Genomic DNA, 12904 nt, shown 5'->3' on the forward strand with positions numbered 1-12904 from the left:
ACATTAGAATCACCTGGGAATCTTTTTAAAATCCTGATTTCTGGGCCTCATCCTCCGGAAATTCTGTTTCTTTGTTACTAATGTTGTGGCCCCACCCCATAACAAAGAAACAATTTCCGGAGGATGAGGCCCAGAAATCAGGATTTTAAAAAGATTCCCAGGTGATTCTAATGTGCAGCCAAGGTTGAGAACCACTGTGCTAGAACCTCTTTCATTGGTGATTCCACACAAATTGATGGCCTTGGTTCAAGATGCAGACTTTACTAAAATGTCTCAAAGGTTCACCAACTAGGGACAAGCAGTGTCTGGCCTCAGCATGCCCCATACCTCTTACTAAGCGGCCTAAAGCCCTGCTCTAGTGGCGGTTGGCCTTGGGTCACAGTTCAGCTTCTCACAGCCACCTCCAATCCCAGCACGGGCATCAACCATCTCCTACCAGGTGGCCCCAGGCCAGGCACAGGCAGTGGCTGACCGTGGCCTGGCCAGAGTATCTCCCAAGAGGCCCTGGAATCAACATACCCAATGGCTGGTTTCAGACCAAATCAGAGCACCACCCACTGACTTCCACAAACAACACACCCAAAGGAGGGACTTGGCAGGCTCCAGAGCCCCGCTGAAGCAAGTCCCTATCCATGTGGTCAGCCCTGCACACCAGCTCATCTGCTGGACTCACGGCCATTCCTCACAGCCAGTCGGTTTGAGGGCCACTCCTTCCTACTGACATTGTAACAGCAATCAAGGCCCAACTGCAATAGGGGTGCAACAATCTACACACAAGGAACAGCCATGCAGCACCCAGCACAGGTGACAAGGGGCTGCATCCCTGGGCCCCACAGAACACCTGCTACAGTAGGTCACTCTGGTAAGACTGGAAGACACAGCAGCTCTACCTAATACATAGAAAAAACACAGGGAGGCAGCCAAAATGAGGAGACAGAGAAACTTGTCCCAAAGAAAAGGACAAATCTCCAGAAAAAGAACTAAATGAAAATGAGACAAGCAATCTAACAAATGCAGAGTTCAAAACATTGGTTATGAGAAAGCTCAATGAATTTAGTGAAAATGTCAACAATGACATAGGAAACATAAAATTGGAGATAGGGCTTTGGTGCAACTTTCCAGCAGAGTGGAGTGCCCCTCTGTACTGCGGCGCTTCTGGAGGAGAGGCGGGACCGCGGAACCGCAGCTATGACTGAGGCTAGGGTAAACCCACAGGCCTACCTCTCGCAGATGCCCACCTCACCAAAAAATGATTGGACTTCATTCAGCAGTCATGTTACTACAAGCAGCTTCAAAAAGGAGCCAATGAGGCCACCAAAACCCTTAACAGAGGCATCTCTGAGCTCATTGTGATGGCTGCAGACGCAGAGACCTAGAGATCATCTTGCACCTCCCGTTGCTGTGTGATGACAAGAATGTGCCCTATGTGTTTGTGCGCTCCAAGCAGCCCCTGGGGTGGGCCTGTGAGGTCTCCATCAAAGAAGGCTCACAGCTGAAGCAACAGATCCAATCCATTCAGCAGTCCATTGAAAGGTTCTTAGTCTAAACCGGTGGCTTCTGCCCCTGGGGTTGTGTATCATGTTGTCTGTGTTAGCCTGTAGGATTTCCAGCTACCTTCTATTGTTATAAAAATATTGTAGTAGTAAATCTGATTTTTATATTTTTTGGAAAAAACACACAACCAGAGACAGAAACATTTCCAAAGAATCAATCAGAAATAAGGAATACAATAACTGAAATAAAGAATACATTAGAAGGAATCAACTTCCCTAACCTGGTAAAGGAAATAGACATCAAGTCCTGGAAGCTCAGAGAGTCCCAAACAAGATTAACCCGAAGAGGCCCACACCAAGACACATCATACACATCGTAATTAAAATGCCAGAGGTTAGAGACAAAGTGGGAATCATAAAAGCAGCAAGGTAAAAGAGTTAATTACATACAAGGGAGCTTCCATAAGACTGCCGGCTGATTACTCAATAGAAATCTTACAGACCAGAAGGGATTGACATGAAATGTTCAAAGTGATGTCGATCTATAATTGTATAGACCTACAACAATATCTTTGTCAATAGGTATGTACTTTGTTGCCATCATTTTTGCTTCTGAAAACAATGTTAGAGTATTATTATTTACTATTTCTTTTACTTTAAAAGGAATGGGACTGCTGGATTCAATGGTACATGCAATTAAAACATATTATGGAAAATTTCAGACATATACAAAGTAGAGATAATAGTTAACATAATGAACCTCCATGGACCCATCATCCTGCTTCAACAATTACCAGAACATGAGCAATCTTGTTTCTTTTAAATGCTCTTTTCCCTCTCCTTCTCGGCACCTCCAACACACACTGGATTATTTAAAGCAGGCTGGATATATTTTTAAGGTCGAGACAAGACTTTCTGACATGCAAGATGAAGCATGTAAAAGAGAAAGAGGAGTCAGTTAGTTCCAGATTGTTAAACTGGGCAGAGGAAAGGCTGGGGTGGCCATCCACTGGTGTGGGTGGAAATCAGGTGCTTGGTTTCCATCTGATCACACAATCTTTAAAGATGGAGAACCTCATTGTTATGGTCAGAGGGATCTGTGATGATGGAGTAAGAGTTGGAGAGATGCAATGTTGCTGGCTTTGAGGAAGGGACCCAAGAGCCAGGGAATGAGGACACCCTTCGGGAGCTGGAAAAGGCAAGGAAATGAGGCTTCCTGGAACCTCCAGAAAGGAACACAGTCCTGCTGACACCTTGAAGTTAGTTCACTGAGATCCATGTTGGGTTTTTGAGCTCCAGACCTGTAGGGAGATATAATTGCATTGTTTAAGCACCAAGTTTGCAGTCCTTTGTTATAGCAGCAAGAGAACATGAACACCTCCTCCTACATGAAAGGGTGGAAGGTAAGAGGAAGCGCTGAGGGGGCTGAGAAGCAGCCTGTGACATAAGAGAAAAACGAAGAGGAGGAGGCGGCAAGAGATGGGCCATATGTTGCTGATTGGTCACATAGGATGAGGACAGAAATTCGGCCTTTGGACTTAGGAAGGCGGTGGGTAATTCTTTTGAAGAGCTTTCTGCAAAGGGGAACAAAAAACAGGACGGTAATTAAGAGACGTTTGTTGTCATTATTTAAAATGGGAAAAGTGACAGTATGCTTGTAAGCTGATAGGAACGATACAGAGGAAGTGAGAACTGAGGAGAGGGGAGTTGATGGAGCGCTGCCCTTGAGTAGCAGCACAGGGTCCAGTGCAGTTAGAATCAGCTTTTCAGGAATAAGAAGGGCAAGAGGTGGGAAAGCAGAGTATGTGGGTATGGTTGCTGGTAACTGAGTGGCTGTCGTGTTTGCCCAGTTTCCTCAGTGCTGTTGAAAGATGGGCAGAGGGCTGGGATATTTGCAGAGAAGATGTGGAATAGTCCTCCAGGAGATAGGGAACCGGATGGACTAGGGAAGCCCAGGGTATGATCGCTAGGCAGCGTTCAAGAACCCCTTAAGGTTCAGTTATTTCCAAAGGGAAATAGGCAAAATAGAAAACGTGACCAGCTCCAGCTGGTCTGGCTCAGTGGATACAGTGGACAGAAGAGTCCTGGGTTCGATTCTGGTCAAGAGCACATCCCCAGGTTATGGGCTCGATCCCCAGTAGGGGGCATGCAGGAGGCTACCAATCAATGATTCTTTCTCATCATTGATGTTTCTATCTCTCCCTCCCTCTCCCTTCCTCTCTGCAATCAATAAAAATATGTTAAAAAAGAAAAGAAAACAATGACTAAGAATAGATGTTCACAGCCCAGGTTTCTTCTGAGGCTGGCTATCTCATTTCCAGCCTGTGTTCGCTTGGCAGAGGCTGTGAGCACTTGGTCTTGGATTCTCTCTTAGCAACTTTGAGGCCGCTCAGCTTCTGGGTGCTGTTGCTACCTGCCTCCCTGGGGCTAGTCTGATGAATATCCTGTTCTGTTCAAGGCCAGATGAATGAAGTTTTCTTTTTCCACCGCGCCACACCCTTCAGCGACCTCCCACTGAGTTCTGGTTTCTGGTCTAGACAAAACACTGCAATTTTTTCTCATTTGCATAGCAGAGATCAGTGACACCAGCCAGATCTCAATGAGCCTATAAGCCCATCGCAGCCCAGGCTCCCAGCTTCAGCCCTGCCCCGCTCTCCTCTCCCAGGTGGCATCTTGCTTTTCTGTGGAGAAGGGGATCTAGCACAAGTCTCAGAGGTTAGTGATAATGATACATGCCCTGTCTTCCTTTTTTGTGGAGAAATATATCTAGCTGAAGTCCCATATATGAGTAGTAATGGTACACATCCTGTAGAAATGATACAGTGATACCTACCATGGGCTGTTCTTTCACAGACCATGAACTTCAGGGGGAAAGTGAGGACAACCAAGGAGGGAGAGTGCTGATGAAAAAGGTGAGGTCAAAGATAAAACTTTTCTATTTCAATTGGGTCACATTCTGGCTACATATGGTACTGAGGAAGCGGGGCCATTATGAAGTAAAATACCAAGAACATGTCACCATCCAATTAGGGAGATATTGTTATATGTATATGAAGTAGTCTGCATTTTCCGTGAAAGCTTCTGAGATCCCTGCTTTGGGCCTCTGCTCCCTTTGGGATCAACTTGGCTGTTTTCCTGGAACATGGCTCCTATTTACTTCCACAATCCCACACCCATTTCCTCTGCCTAGGACGCCTCTTCCCGAATACCCAACAATCCAAACCTTTTTCAGGTGTCAAGTCCCTTTTCAAATTTACCTCCTTGATCAAGACATGCCTGGTTTCTTCAGCCAAAAGTTTTCTAAATTTGCCCATAAACTCTTTCGTTTTAAGTTTTTATTTATTTTTATTGAATTTATTGGGGTGACATTGGTTCACAAAACCATGTAGGTTTCAAGTGTGAAACTCAACAAAACATCATCTGCACACTGCATGTGTGCCCATCACCCCAAACAAAATCTCTTCTTGTCCCTATTTTCCCCTATTTGCAGGTCTCCTCCTATGCCCATCCCCTTTCCCTCTCACCATCACCACTCTATTGTCTGCATCTATGTGTTATATATACAATTTTTTTTGCTTAATTCCTTCACCTTCTTTCATCTAGCCCAGCTGTGGGCAAACTACGGCCCGAGGGACGGATCCGGCCCGTTTGAAATGAATAAAACTAAAAAAAAAAAAGACCATACCCTTTTATGTAATGATGTTTACTTTGAATTTATATTAGTTCACACAAACACTCCATCCATGCTTTTGTTCCGGCCCTCTGGTCCAGTTTAAGAACCCATTGTGGCCCTCGAGTCAAAAACTTTGCCCACCCCTGGCCCCTAACACCCCGCCCCTCTGACTGCTGTCACCCTAATTTTGAGCTCTTAAAGAATTGTATCTCAACATTTTTTTCCATTGTCACCCTGCTAAATAGCCTTTGAATTTTTTCATTCTCTAGACCAGTGGTTCTCAACGTTGGCTGCACATTAGAATCACCTGGGAATCTTTTTAAAATCCTGATTTCTGGGCCTCATCCTCCAGAAATTCTGTTTCTTTGTTATGGGGTGCGGCCACAACATTAGTAACAAAGAAACAGAATTTCCAGAGGATGAGGCCCCAAAATCAGGATTTTAAAAAGATTCCCAGGTGATTCTAATGTGCAGCCAAGGTTGAGAACCACTGCTCTAGACCCTTTCTTTTTTCTTTTCTTTTTTAAAAATATATTTTTATCGATTTCAGAGAGGAAGAGAGAGTTAGAGAGAGATAGAAACATCAATGATGAGAGAGAATCATTGATTGGCTGCCTCCTGCACACCCCACACTGGGGATGTGACCTGACCAGGAATCGAACCGTGACCACCTAGTTCATAGGTCAATGCTCAACCACTGAGCCATGCCGGCTGGGTCCCTAGACCTTTTCTTAACCCCAATGAAATTGTAATATCCCAGGGTAAGGGTGTTCAGGAGAAGCCTGAGTCACCAGGACTTTGAAGCCATGGTAACAAGAAGTAAGCAATGCAGGTCACGTGGCTAAAGAAACAGCAGACCTGATTCCCACTAGTTTCAGTGAGATTCCCCCTTTAGGATCCCAGGTTCATGAGTTCTTCTTTTGATCAGATACCGAACTGACACAGATACCAAAGCCCAGGCTCAGACATTGGATCCAAGGCACAACAGAACCAGAAAGAACACAACAGAACCAGAAAGAAACAACAGAACCAGAAAGATGGGTTCCATTTTAGAAAATGAGTGTGAATATCTTAGATTTTGAATCAGACAACCTACGGATAGATTACAAAATATTATTCACACCACAAAGTGCTTTATATCATGCCTTTATTTTATTATTTTGTTAATCCTCATCTGAGGATATTTTCCCATTGAGTTTTAGAGAGAGTGGAAGGGAGAGGGGGAGACACAGAGAGATAAACATTGCTGTGAGAGAGACACTTCTATTGTTTGCCTCCCGCATGCACCCCACCCAGAGTATATATGACTTCCCCAAACTTAAAATCACATAAGCTCACCATGAAAAGATTATCATTGTTAACAACACTCTATGTCCTTCCAATCTTTCTAAACATATATTTGTCTTTTTCCAAGATTGGGATCAAGCATCACATGTTGTTTTGCAATCCCTACACCTTTTCCTGGCTGCATGGTATTTCATTCTATAGCTGGACCATAAATCATTATTTAATCTCTCATTCATGTTTCCAGTGTTATTTTTGCTCTTATAATAAACAGTGGGGAGTAAGCAGCATTGCAGGAGGCTGTGCTCACACTCATGATTTTCTTAGAACAAGTCCCTATAAGTGAAATAGCTGATTAAAGAGTATAAAACATGTAAAGACTTAAAGACAGACTAGGAGGCATTGGAGCACCTCAGGAGATGGAGGGAGTGTGTCATGTTTACAGCTACATTATGAACATGTATGACATTAGAAGAGTGGATTATGGTTTTGAAGGTCACATAGTCAGCGCATATGAGACATGGTTAACTGAAAAGAACTTGTGACATTTAAAATTCACTTAGGATTTTAAAATACCAACTTTATTGAGGTATATTTTACATACAATAATATACACCCATTTTAAGTGTTCAGTTCTGTGACTTCTAAAAATATGTTTTTATTGATTTTTAGAAAGAGAGGAAGGGAGAGGGAGAGAAACATTAATGAGAGAGAATCATCAATTGGCTGCCTCCTGCACGACCCTTCTGGGGATCAAGCCTGAAAACAGGGCATGTGCCCTGACCGGGAATCGAACCCGTGACCTCTTGGTTCATGAGCCACATGGGCCAGGCGGTTCCATAACTTTTGACAACTATAATCAAGATATAGAGAAAACAATTCAATGACACTAGAGCTTTTCTGACGCCCTGTCCTACTCAGTCCCGCTCCCCACTTGCCTGCTTTCTGTCACTGACGCTGAGATTGACCCTTCCGGGGCTTCCTAGAAGCTGTAGAATGTGCACTTGGGTGTCTGGCCTGTTTCTCAGCATGTTTCTGACGCACCCATATCGTGGTGTGTATCAACAGTTCTCTCCTTTTTATTACCAAGAAGGGTTCTGCTTTATGATAACACAACTTGTTATTCTAACACTTGTCAGTGGACATTTGAGTTATTTCCAGTTAGGGTAATAAACCTGTGAGAAACATTTGTGTGTGAGTCTTTGAGGAGGCATGTCTTTCACTTTCCTTGCGACAAACCTAGTAGTAGAATTACTAGGTGGCAGAATATGTATATATTTATATTTGTAAAGAGGTGACACAGTTTTCTAAAGTGAGTGTACCATTTTACATTCCCACCAGCAAAATACAAGGATTTCAGTTACTCTCTATTTTGCCAGCATTTGGCATTCTAAATTTTATTTTTGCCTTTCTAGTAAGCAGAAGTGGAATCTTATTTTTATTTCCCTGATGAGTAATGGTATTGAATACCATATTATGTGTTATTTGGCTATTAATAGCACCTTCTATGAAGGGCCTGTGTAAATCTTTGCCTATTTTTTAAATTGGGTCATTTGTCTTACTATTGGATGTAAAACCTTTGATACAAATTTTCTGTCAGATATACAGATAGTACATATTATCTCCTACTTTGTGGCATGTCCTTGCATTTGCTAACAACAGTTTTTTTTTTTTAATAGCAGGTTTAAATTTTGGTGGTTTGTTTAATTAAATTTTCCTATAAGGGTCTGTGTTTCTTATGTGTTACCAAAGAAATCTTTCTGTCTTTATGTACCCCAAGGTTACAGAAATATTCCTTATGTTGTCTTCTTGAATTTTTATAGTTTTACCTTTTATGTTTAGGTCTGTGGTCCATTTTGAGTTTTGTGGGGGTTTTTGGTATGGTGTAAAATAGAATCAATATTTATTTTTTATCATATGGGCATCAATTTCTAATAATACTTATCGAAGACTATACTTTCCTCATTGAATTACTTTAGCTCCTTTATAAAAAAATCAATTGACCATGTATGTGTGGGTCTATTGCTGGGCTCTCTATTTCCATATAGATATAGGTATAGATATAGATATAGATATAGATATAGATGATATAGATATAGATATAGATATAGATATAGATATAGATATAGATATGGATATAGATATAGATATAGATATAGATATAGATATAAGATAGGTATGGTTATCATCATGCTTGTATCCCAATGTCTTGACTACCCTTCCTCTATGGTGAGTGTAGCTTCACTAATAATGTACTGTTCTTCTGTGTTCTCCACTGAGTGCCCTGGGTGATCAGTGAGTATTCTCCAGTGTAGCTGATTGAAATTCAAGCCACTCTCAGCCCTGTGTATACTCTGGGAACTCTCCGTTCAGCTCACAGCAACCTGTCATTCTTTGCCTCATGGGATTTCTTTCACCTTACATTCCATGTCTTAGTACTCACTGAGGATATTCACAGATGTACAGACTCAATGTTTTTTAGTTCTTAACTCATCAGAGGATTTAGCAGATTTCCAGAACTCATTTAATGGCTTGCCTCCTTCATTTTGGTACTCATCTCATGATTCATAGCCATGCCAGTCTCATGTGCTCTAATCTGTTCCCCAACTCAGTGATTCTTGGTGCTCAGTGATCTGCTTGGGAACTGCCTGTGCTCCGTGGCCCAGAATGTTTCTCTTGGCAGAAGTTAGAAGTGATGACTTACTAGCAAATAATTTGTTTCTCTTCTCTCAGGGATTATAATCTTGCACTGTCTGTTGTCCAACATTGAAAAATAGTTGTTTCTTACACTTTGTCCAGTTTCCTAGTTGCTTAAGGCAGAAGGGTGACACCATTAAGGAGTTAAATCCATGAAACAGAAATTCTTTATTAAACATTAAGATATTCACTTCCACATACTAGAAAAGAGCGTAGCATTCACTAGCCACTTACTATTTTAGTAACATTAAAAAAATTCACCTTCACTGAAACTGTCAATAACATAATTGGTAACCAATAACCGTAGTAAAATCCTATATAATAAAAGTGTAGTATGCAAATTGTCCCCTTGACCAGGAGTTCTTCCATGAGTTCAACCAGGGGGTGGGCTGGGGGGAGACGGAGAAGGAGGGAGTACCTGGCCTGCCGCAGCCAGCCTCTAGGGACCCTACCAGTGCACTAATTTCGTGCACTGGGCCTCTAGTATTTAATAAATGTGATCATCTACTGGCTCCATTATTTCACAATGCAGTACTCACAAGTTAAATAATATATTTCCTTACTGATTATTCACATCAGGTACTTCTATTTAGGTAGTTTCAGGCATTTTACTCTTCTCCTAATTTTTCTATTCATTCAGTACATGTTCAGTAATTTTTACTTCTTAAAACTTGTAAGACTCTGGTTAAAAATTTTTATATTATTTAATAAAATAAATCTTCATAAATTCAATAGCCACTTTTGGTTCATTTGTTTTTCTCTGTATTCAATTTTAAGGTTTATTCTCATACTTATTATCTTTACTAGAGGACCGGTGCACAAAAATTTGTGCGCTTGGTGGGGGGGGGGGCGGTGTCCCTCAGCCCGGCCTGTGCCCTCTCGCAGTCTGGGACCCCTCAGGGGATGTCCACCTGCTGGCTTAGGCCCACTCCCCGGGGGATCAGGCCTAAGCTGGCAGTCAGACATCCCTCTGGTAGCCCAGGAGCCCTCGGGGGATGTCCACTTGCCAGCGGGGAGCAGGCCTAAGCTGCAGTTGGACATCCTTAGCGCTGGTGAGGAGGCGGGAGAGGCTCCCATCACCACCGCTGTGCTGGCAACCATCAGCCTGGCTTGTGGCTGAGCAAAGCTCCCCCTGTTGGAATGCACTGACCACCAGAGGGCAGCTCCTGCATTGAGCATCTGCCCCCTGGTGGTCAGTGTGTGTCATAGTGACCAGTCATTCCCAGTCTTTCTGCTGTTAGGGTCAGTTTGCATATTACCCTTTTATTACATAGGATAGAGGCCTGGTGCATGGGTGGAGGCCAGCTGGTTTGCCCTGAAGAGTGTCCTGGATCAGGGTTGGTGGTCCTGCTGGGGTGCCTGGCCAGCCTGGGTGAGGGGCTGATGGCAGTTTGCAGGCTGGCCAAGCCCCCCAGTGGGGACCCTCACCCCATGGGGGTGTGGCCAGCCTCGGTGAGGGGCTAATGGCCATTTTCAGGCTGGCCATGCCCCCCGGTGACCCAAGCTCCCAGCCTCTTCTTTTTTTCTTTCTGGGATTTATTTATCTTCTATAATTGAAACTTTGTAGCCTTGAGCGGATCTGAGGACCCGCCAGGGCAGGTGTGAAGCTTGGCTTCCTCCATCACCAGGGGCAACCCAAGCCTCCTGCTTGCTCCAGCTCTGTGGCCGCCGCCATCTTAGGTGGGTTAATTTGAATACTAGCTCTTGATTGGCTTGTGGGTGTGACTTGTGGGCGTGGCTTGATTGTAGCAGAGGGACAGTTAATTTGCATGTTTCTCTTTTATTATATAGGATCATTTTTAATATGTAAAATATTAATATAGTTGCAAAGATCAAAACTATATACTTCTTCTTCTATCCCTTCTACCACATTCCCACTCATTCAATTTATTCTTCCTGGATATTTCTTCACTTTTTATTTTGAAAAAAATATTAGACATAAAAAAGTTGCAAAAATAACACATTGAGTTCCCATATATCCTTCACTCAGTGGCTTTCTTAAATACTAGAGGCCCGATGCACAAAAATTTGTGCACTGGCAGGGGGCGGGGGTGTCCCTCAGCCTCACTTGTACCCTCTCACAGTCTGGGACCCCTCGGGAGATAACGATGTGCTGGCTTAGGCCCGCTCCCGGGTGGCAGAGGGCAGGCCCAATCCCTAGGTGCAGCCCCTGGTCGGGCTCAGAGCAGGGCTGATTGGGGGGTTGGGGCACCGCCCCCTGTCACACACAGAGCAGGACTGATCAGGGGGTTGGGGAGCTCCCCCCTGTCACGCATAGAGTAGGGCCGATAGGGGAGTTGGGGCACCGCCCCCTGTCACACACAGAGCAGGGTGGATCTGGGGGTTGGGGCACCGCCCGCTGTCACCCACAGAGCAGGGCTGATCAGGGAGTTGGGGCACTCCCCCCGTCACACTCAGGGCAGGGCCGATGGGGAGGTTGCGGCTCCACCCTGTCACACACAGAGCAGGGCTGATCAGGGGGTTGGGAAGCTCCCTCCTATCAGGCACAGAGCAGGGCTGATCAGGGGGTTGGGGCACCTTCCCCTGTCATGAACAGAGCAAGGCAGATAGGAAGGTTGTGGCCCCGCCCCCTGTCACACACAGAGCCTCAGGGAGATCAGGGGGTTTGGGCACTGCCCCCTATCACGCTGCTTCAGGGGCCAGGAGGCCTCGCGGCTCCGCTGATTCCGGTGCTGGGAGGCATATTACCCTTTTACTATATAGGATAGAGGCCTGGTGCACGGGTGGGGGCCGGCTGGTTTGCCCTGAGGGTGTCCTAGATCAGGGTGGGGGTCCCACTTGCGTGCCTGGCCAGCCTGGATGAGGAGATGATGGCTGTTTCCAGCTGGTCACACCCCCTTCAGGGTGGGGGTCCCCACTGGGGTGCCTGGCCAGCCTGGGTGAGGGGATGATGGCTGTTTGCAGCTGGTCACACCCCCTTCAGGGTGGGGGTCCCCCTGGAGTGCCTGGCCAGTCTGGGTGAGGTGCTGAGGGCCGTTTTCAGGCTGGCGGGTGACTGAAGCTCCAAACCTCTCCATTTTTTCTTTTTTCTTTTATTCTGGGATTTATTTACCTTCTATGGCTGTCACTGGAACTGAGAGCCGGCTTTCTCTCTGAGGCTTGGCTCCAGCTCTGAGGCCTCGGCTGCTGAAAGCAGGTATCTGGGTTTGTTTTGGTTCTATAATCAAAACACTGTTTCAACTCCAGCTCTGAGGCCAGGCTGGCTGAAAGCAGGTTTCTGGGTTTTTTTAGCTTCTATAATTGTAACAATGTTTCTTAAACTGCAAGCTCAGAGCCCAGCAGTGGCAGGTGAGGAACGTTGGCTTCCTCCGTCACTGAAGCAAGCAAGCCTCCTGTTCGCTTCAAGCTGCCTGGCTGCCAGCCGCCATCTTGGTTGGCAGTTAATTTGCATATCGCCCTGATTAGCCAATGGGAAGGGTAGCGGAGGTACGTTTAATCACCATGTTTCTCTATTATTAGATAGGATTATCATGTACAGCAACATTATATGATTACCATAACTAGAAAACTTATTGATAAAATATTAACTTATTTATAGACCTTATTCAAATTTCACCTAAAGCTCCTTTTCTCATATATTGATTGTTTTATGTGAACATTAAACTAACCTGGAATTACTGAGATAACTCCTATGGTGGTGATATTTATAATTTTTTATATTGCTGTATTAGATTGGCTAATATTTTTAAAGGACTTGTCTATATAAATTCATATAAGATATTTATTTTCAATTTTC

General features: G+C 44.4%; 1 pseudogene; it reads left to right on the forward strand.

Moving 5' to 3' along the window:
• The first annotated feature begins 1188 nt into the window (after nt 1-1188).
• On the forward strand, nt 1189-1546 carry LOC139001998 (NHP2-like protein 1 pseudogene; annotated as a pseudogene).
• The last annotated feature ends 11358 nt before the right edge of the window (nt 1547-12904 follow it).

This window comes from Myotis yumanensis, unplaced genomic scaffold, assembly GCF_028538775.1.
Source record: "Myotis yumanensis isolate MYYU_CA2020_CCGP unplaced genomic scaffold, mMyoYum1.0.hap1 SCAF_2, whole genome shotgun sequence".
Classification (NCBI taxonomy): Eukaryota; Metazoa; Chordata; class Mammalia; order Chiroptera; family Vespertilionidae; genus Myotis; species Myotis yumanensis.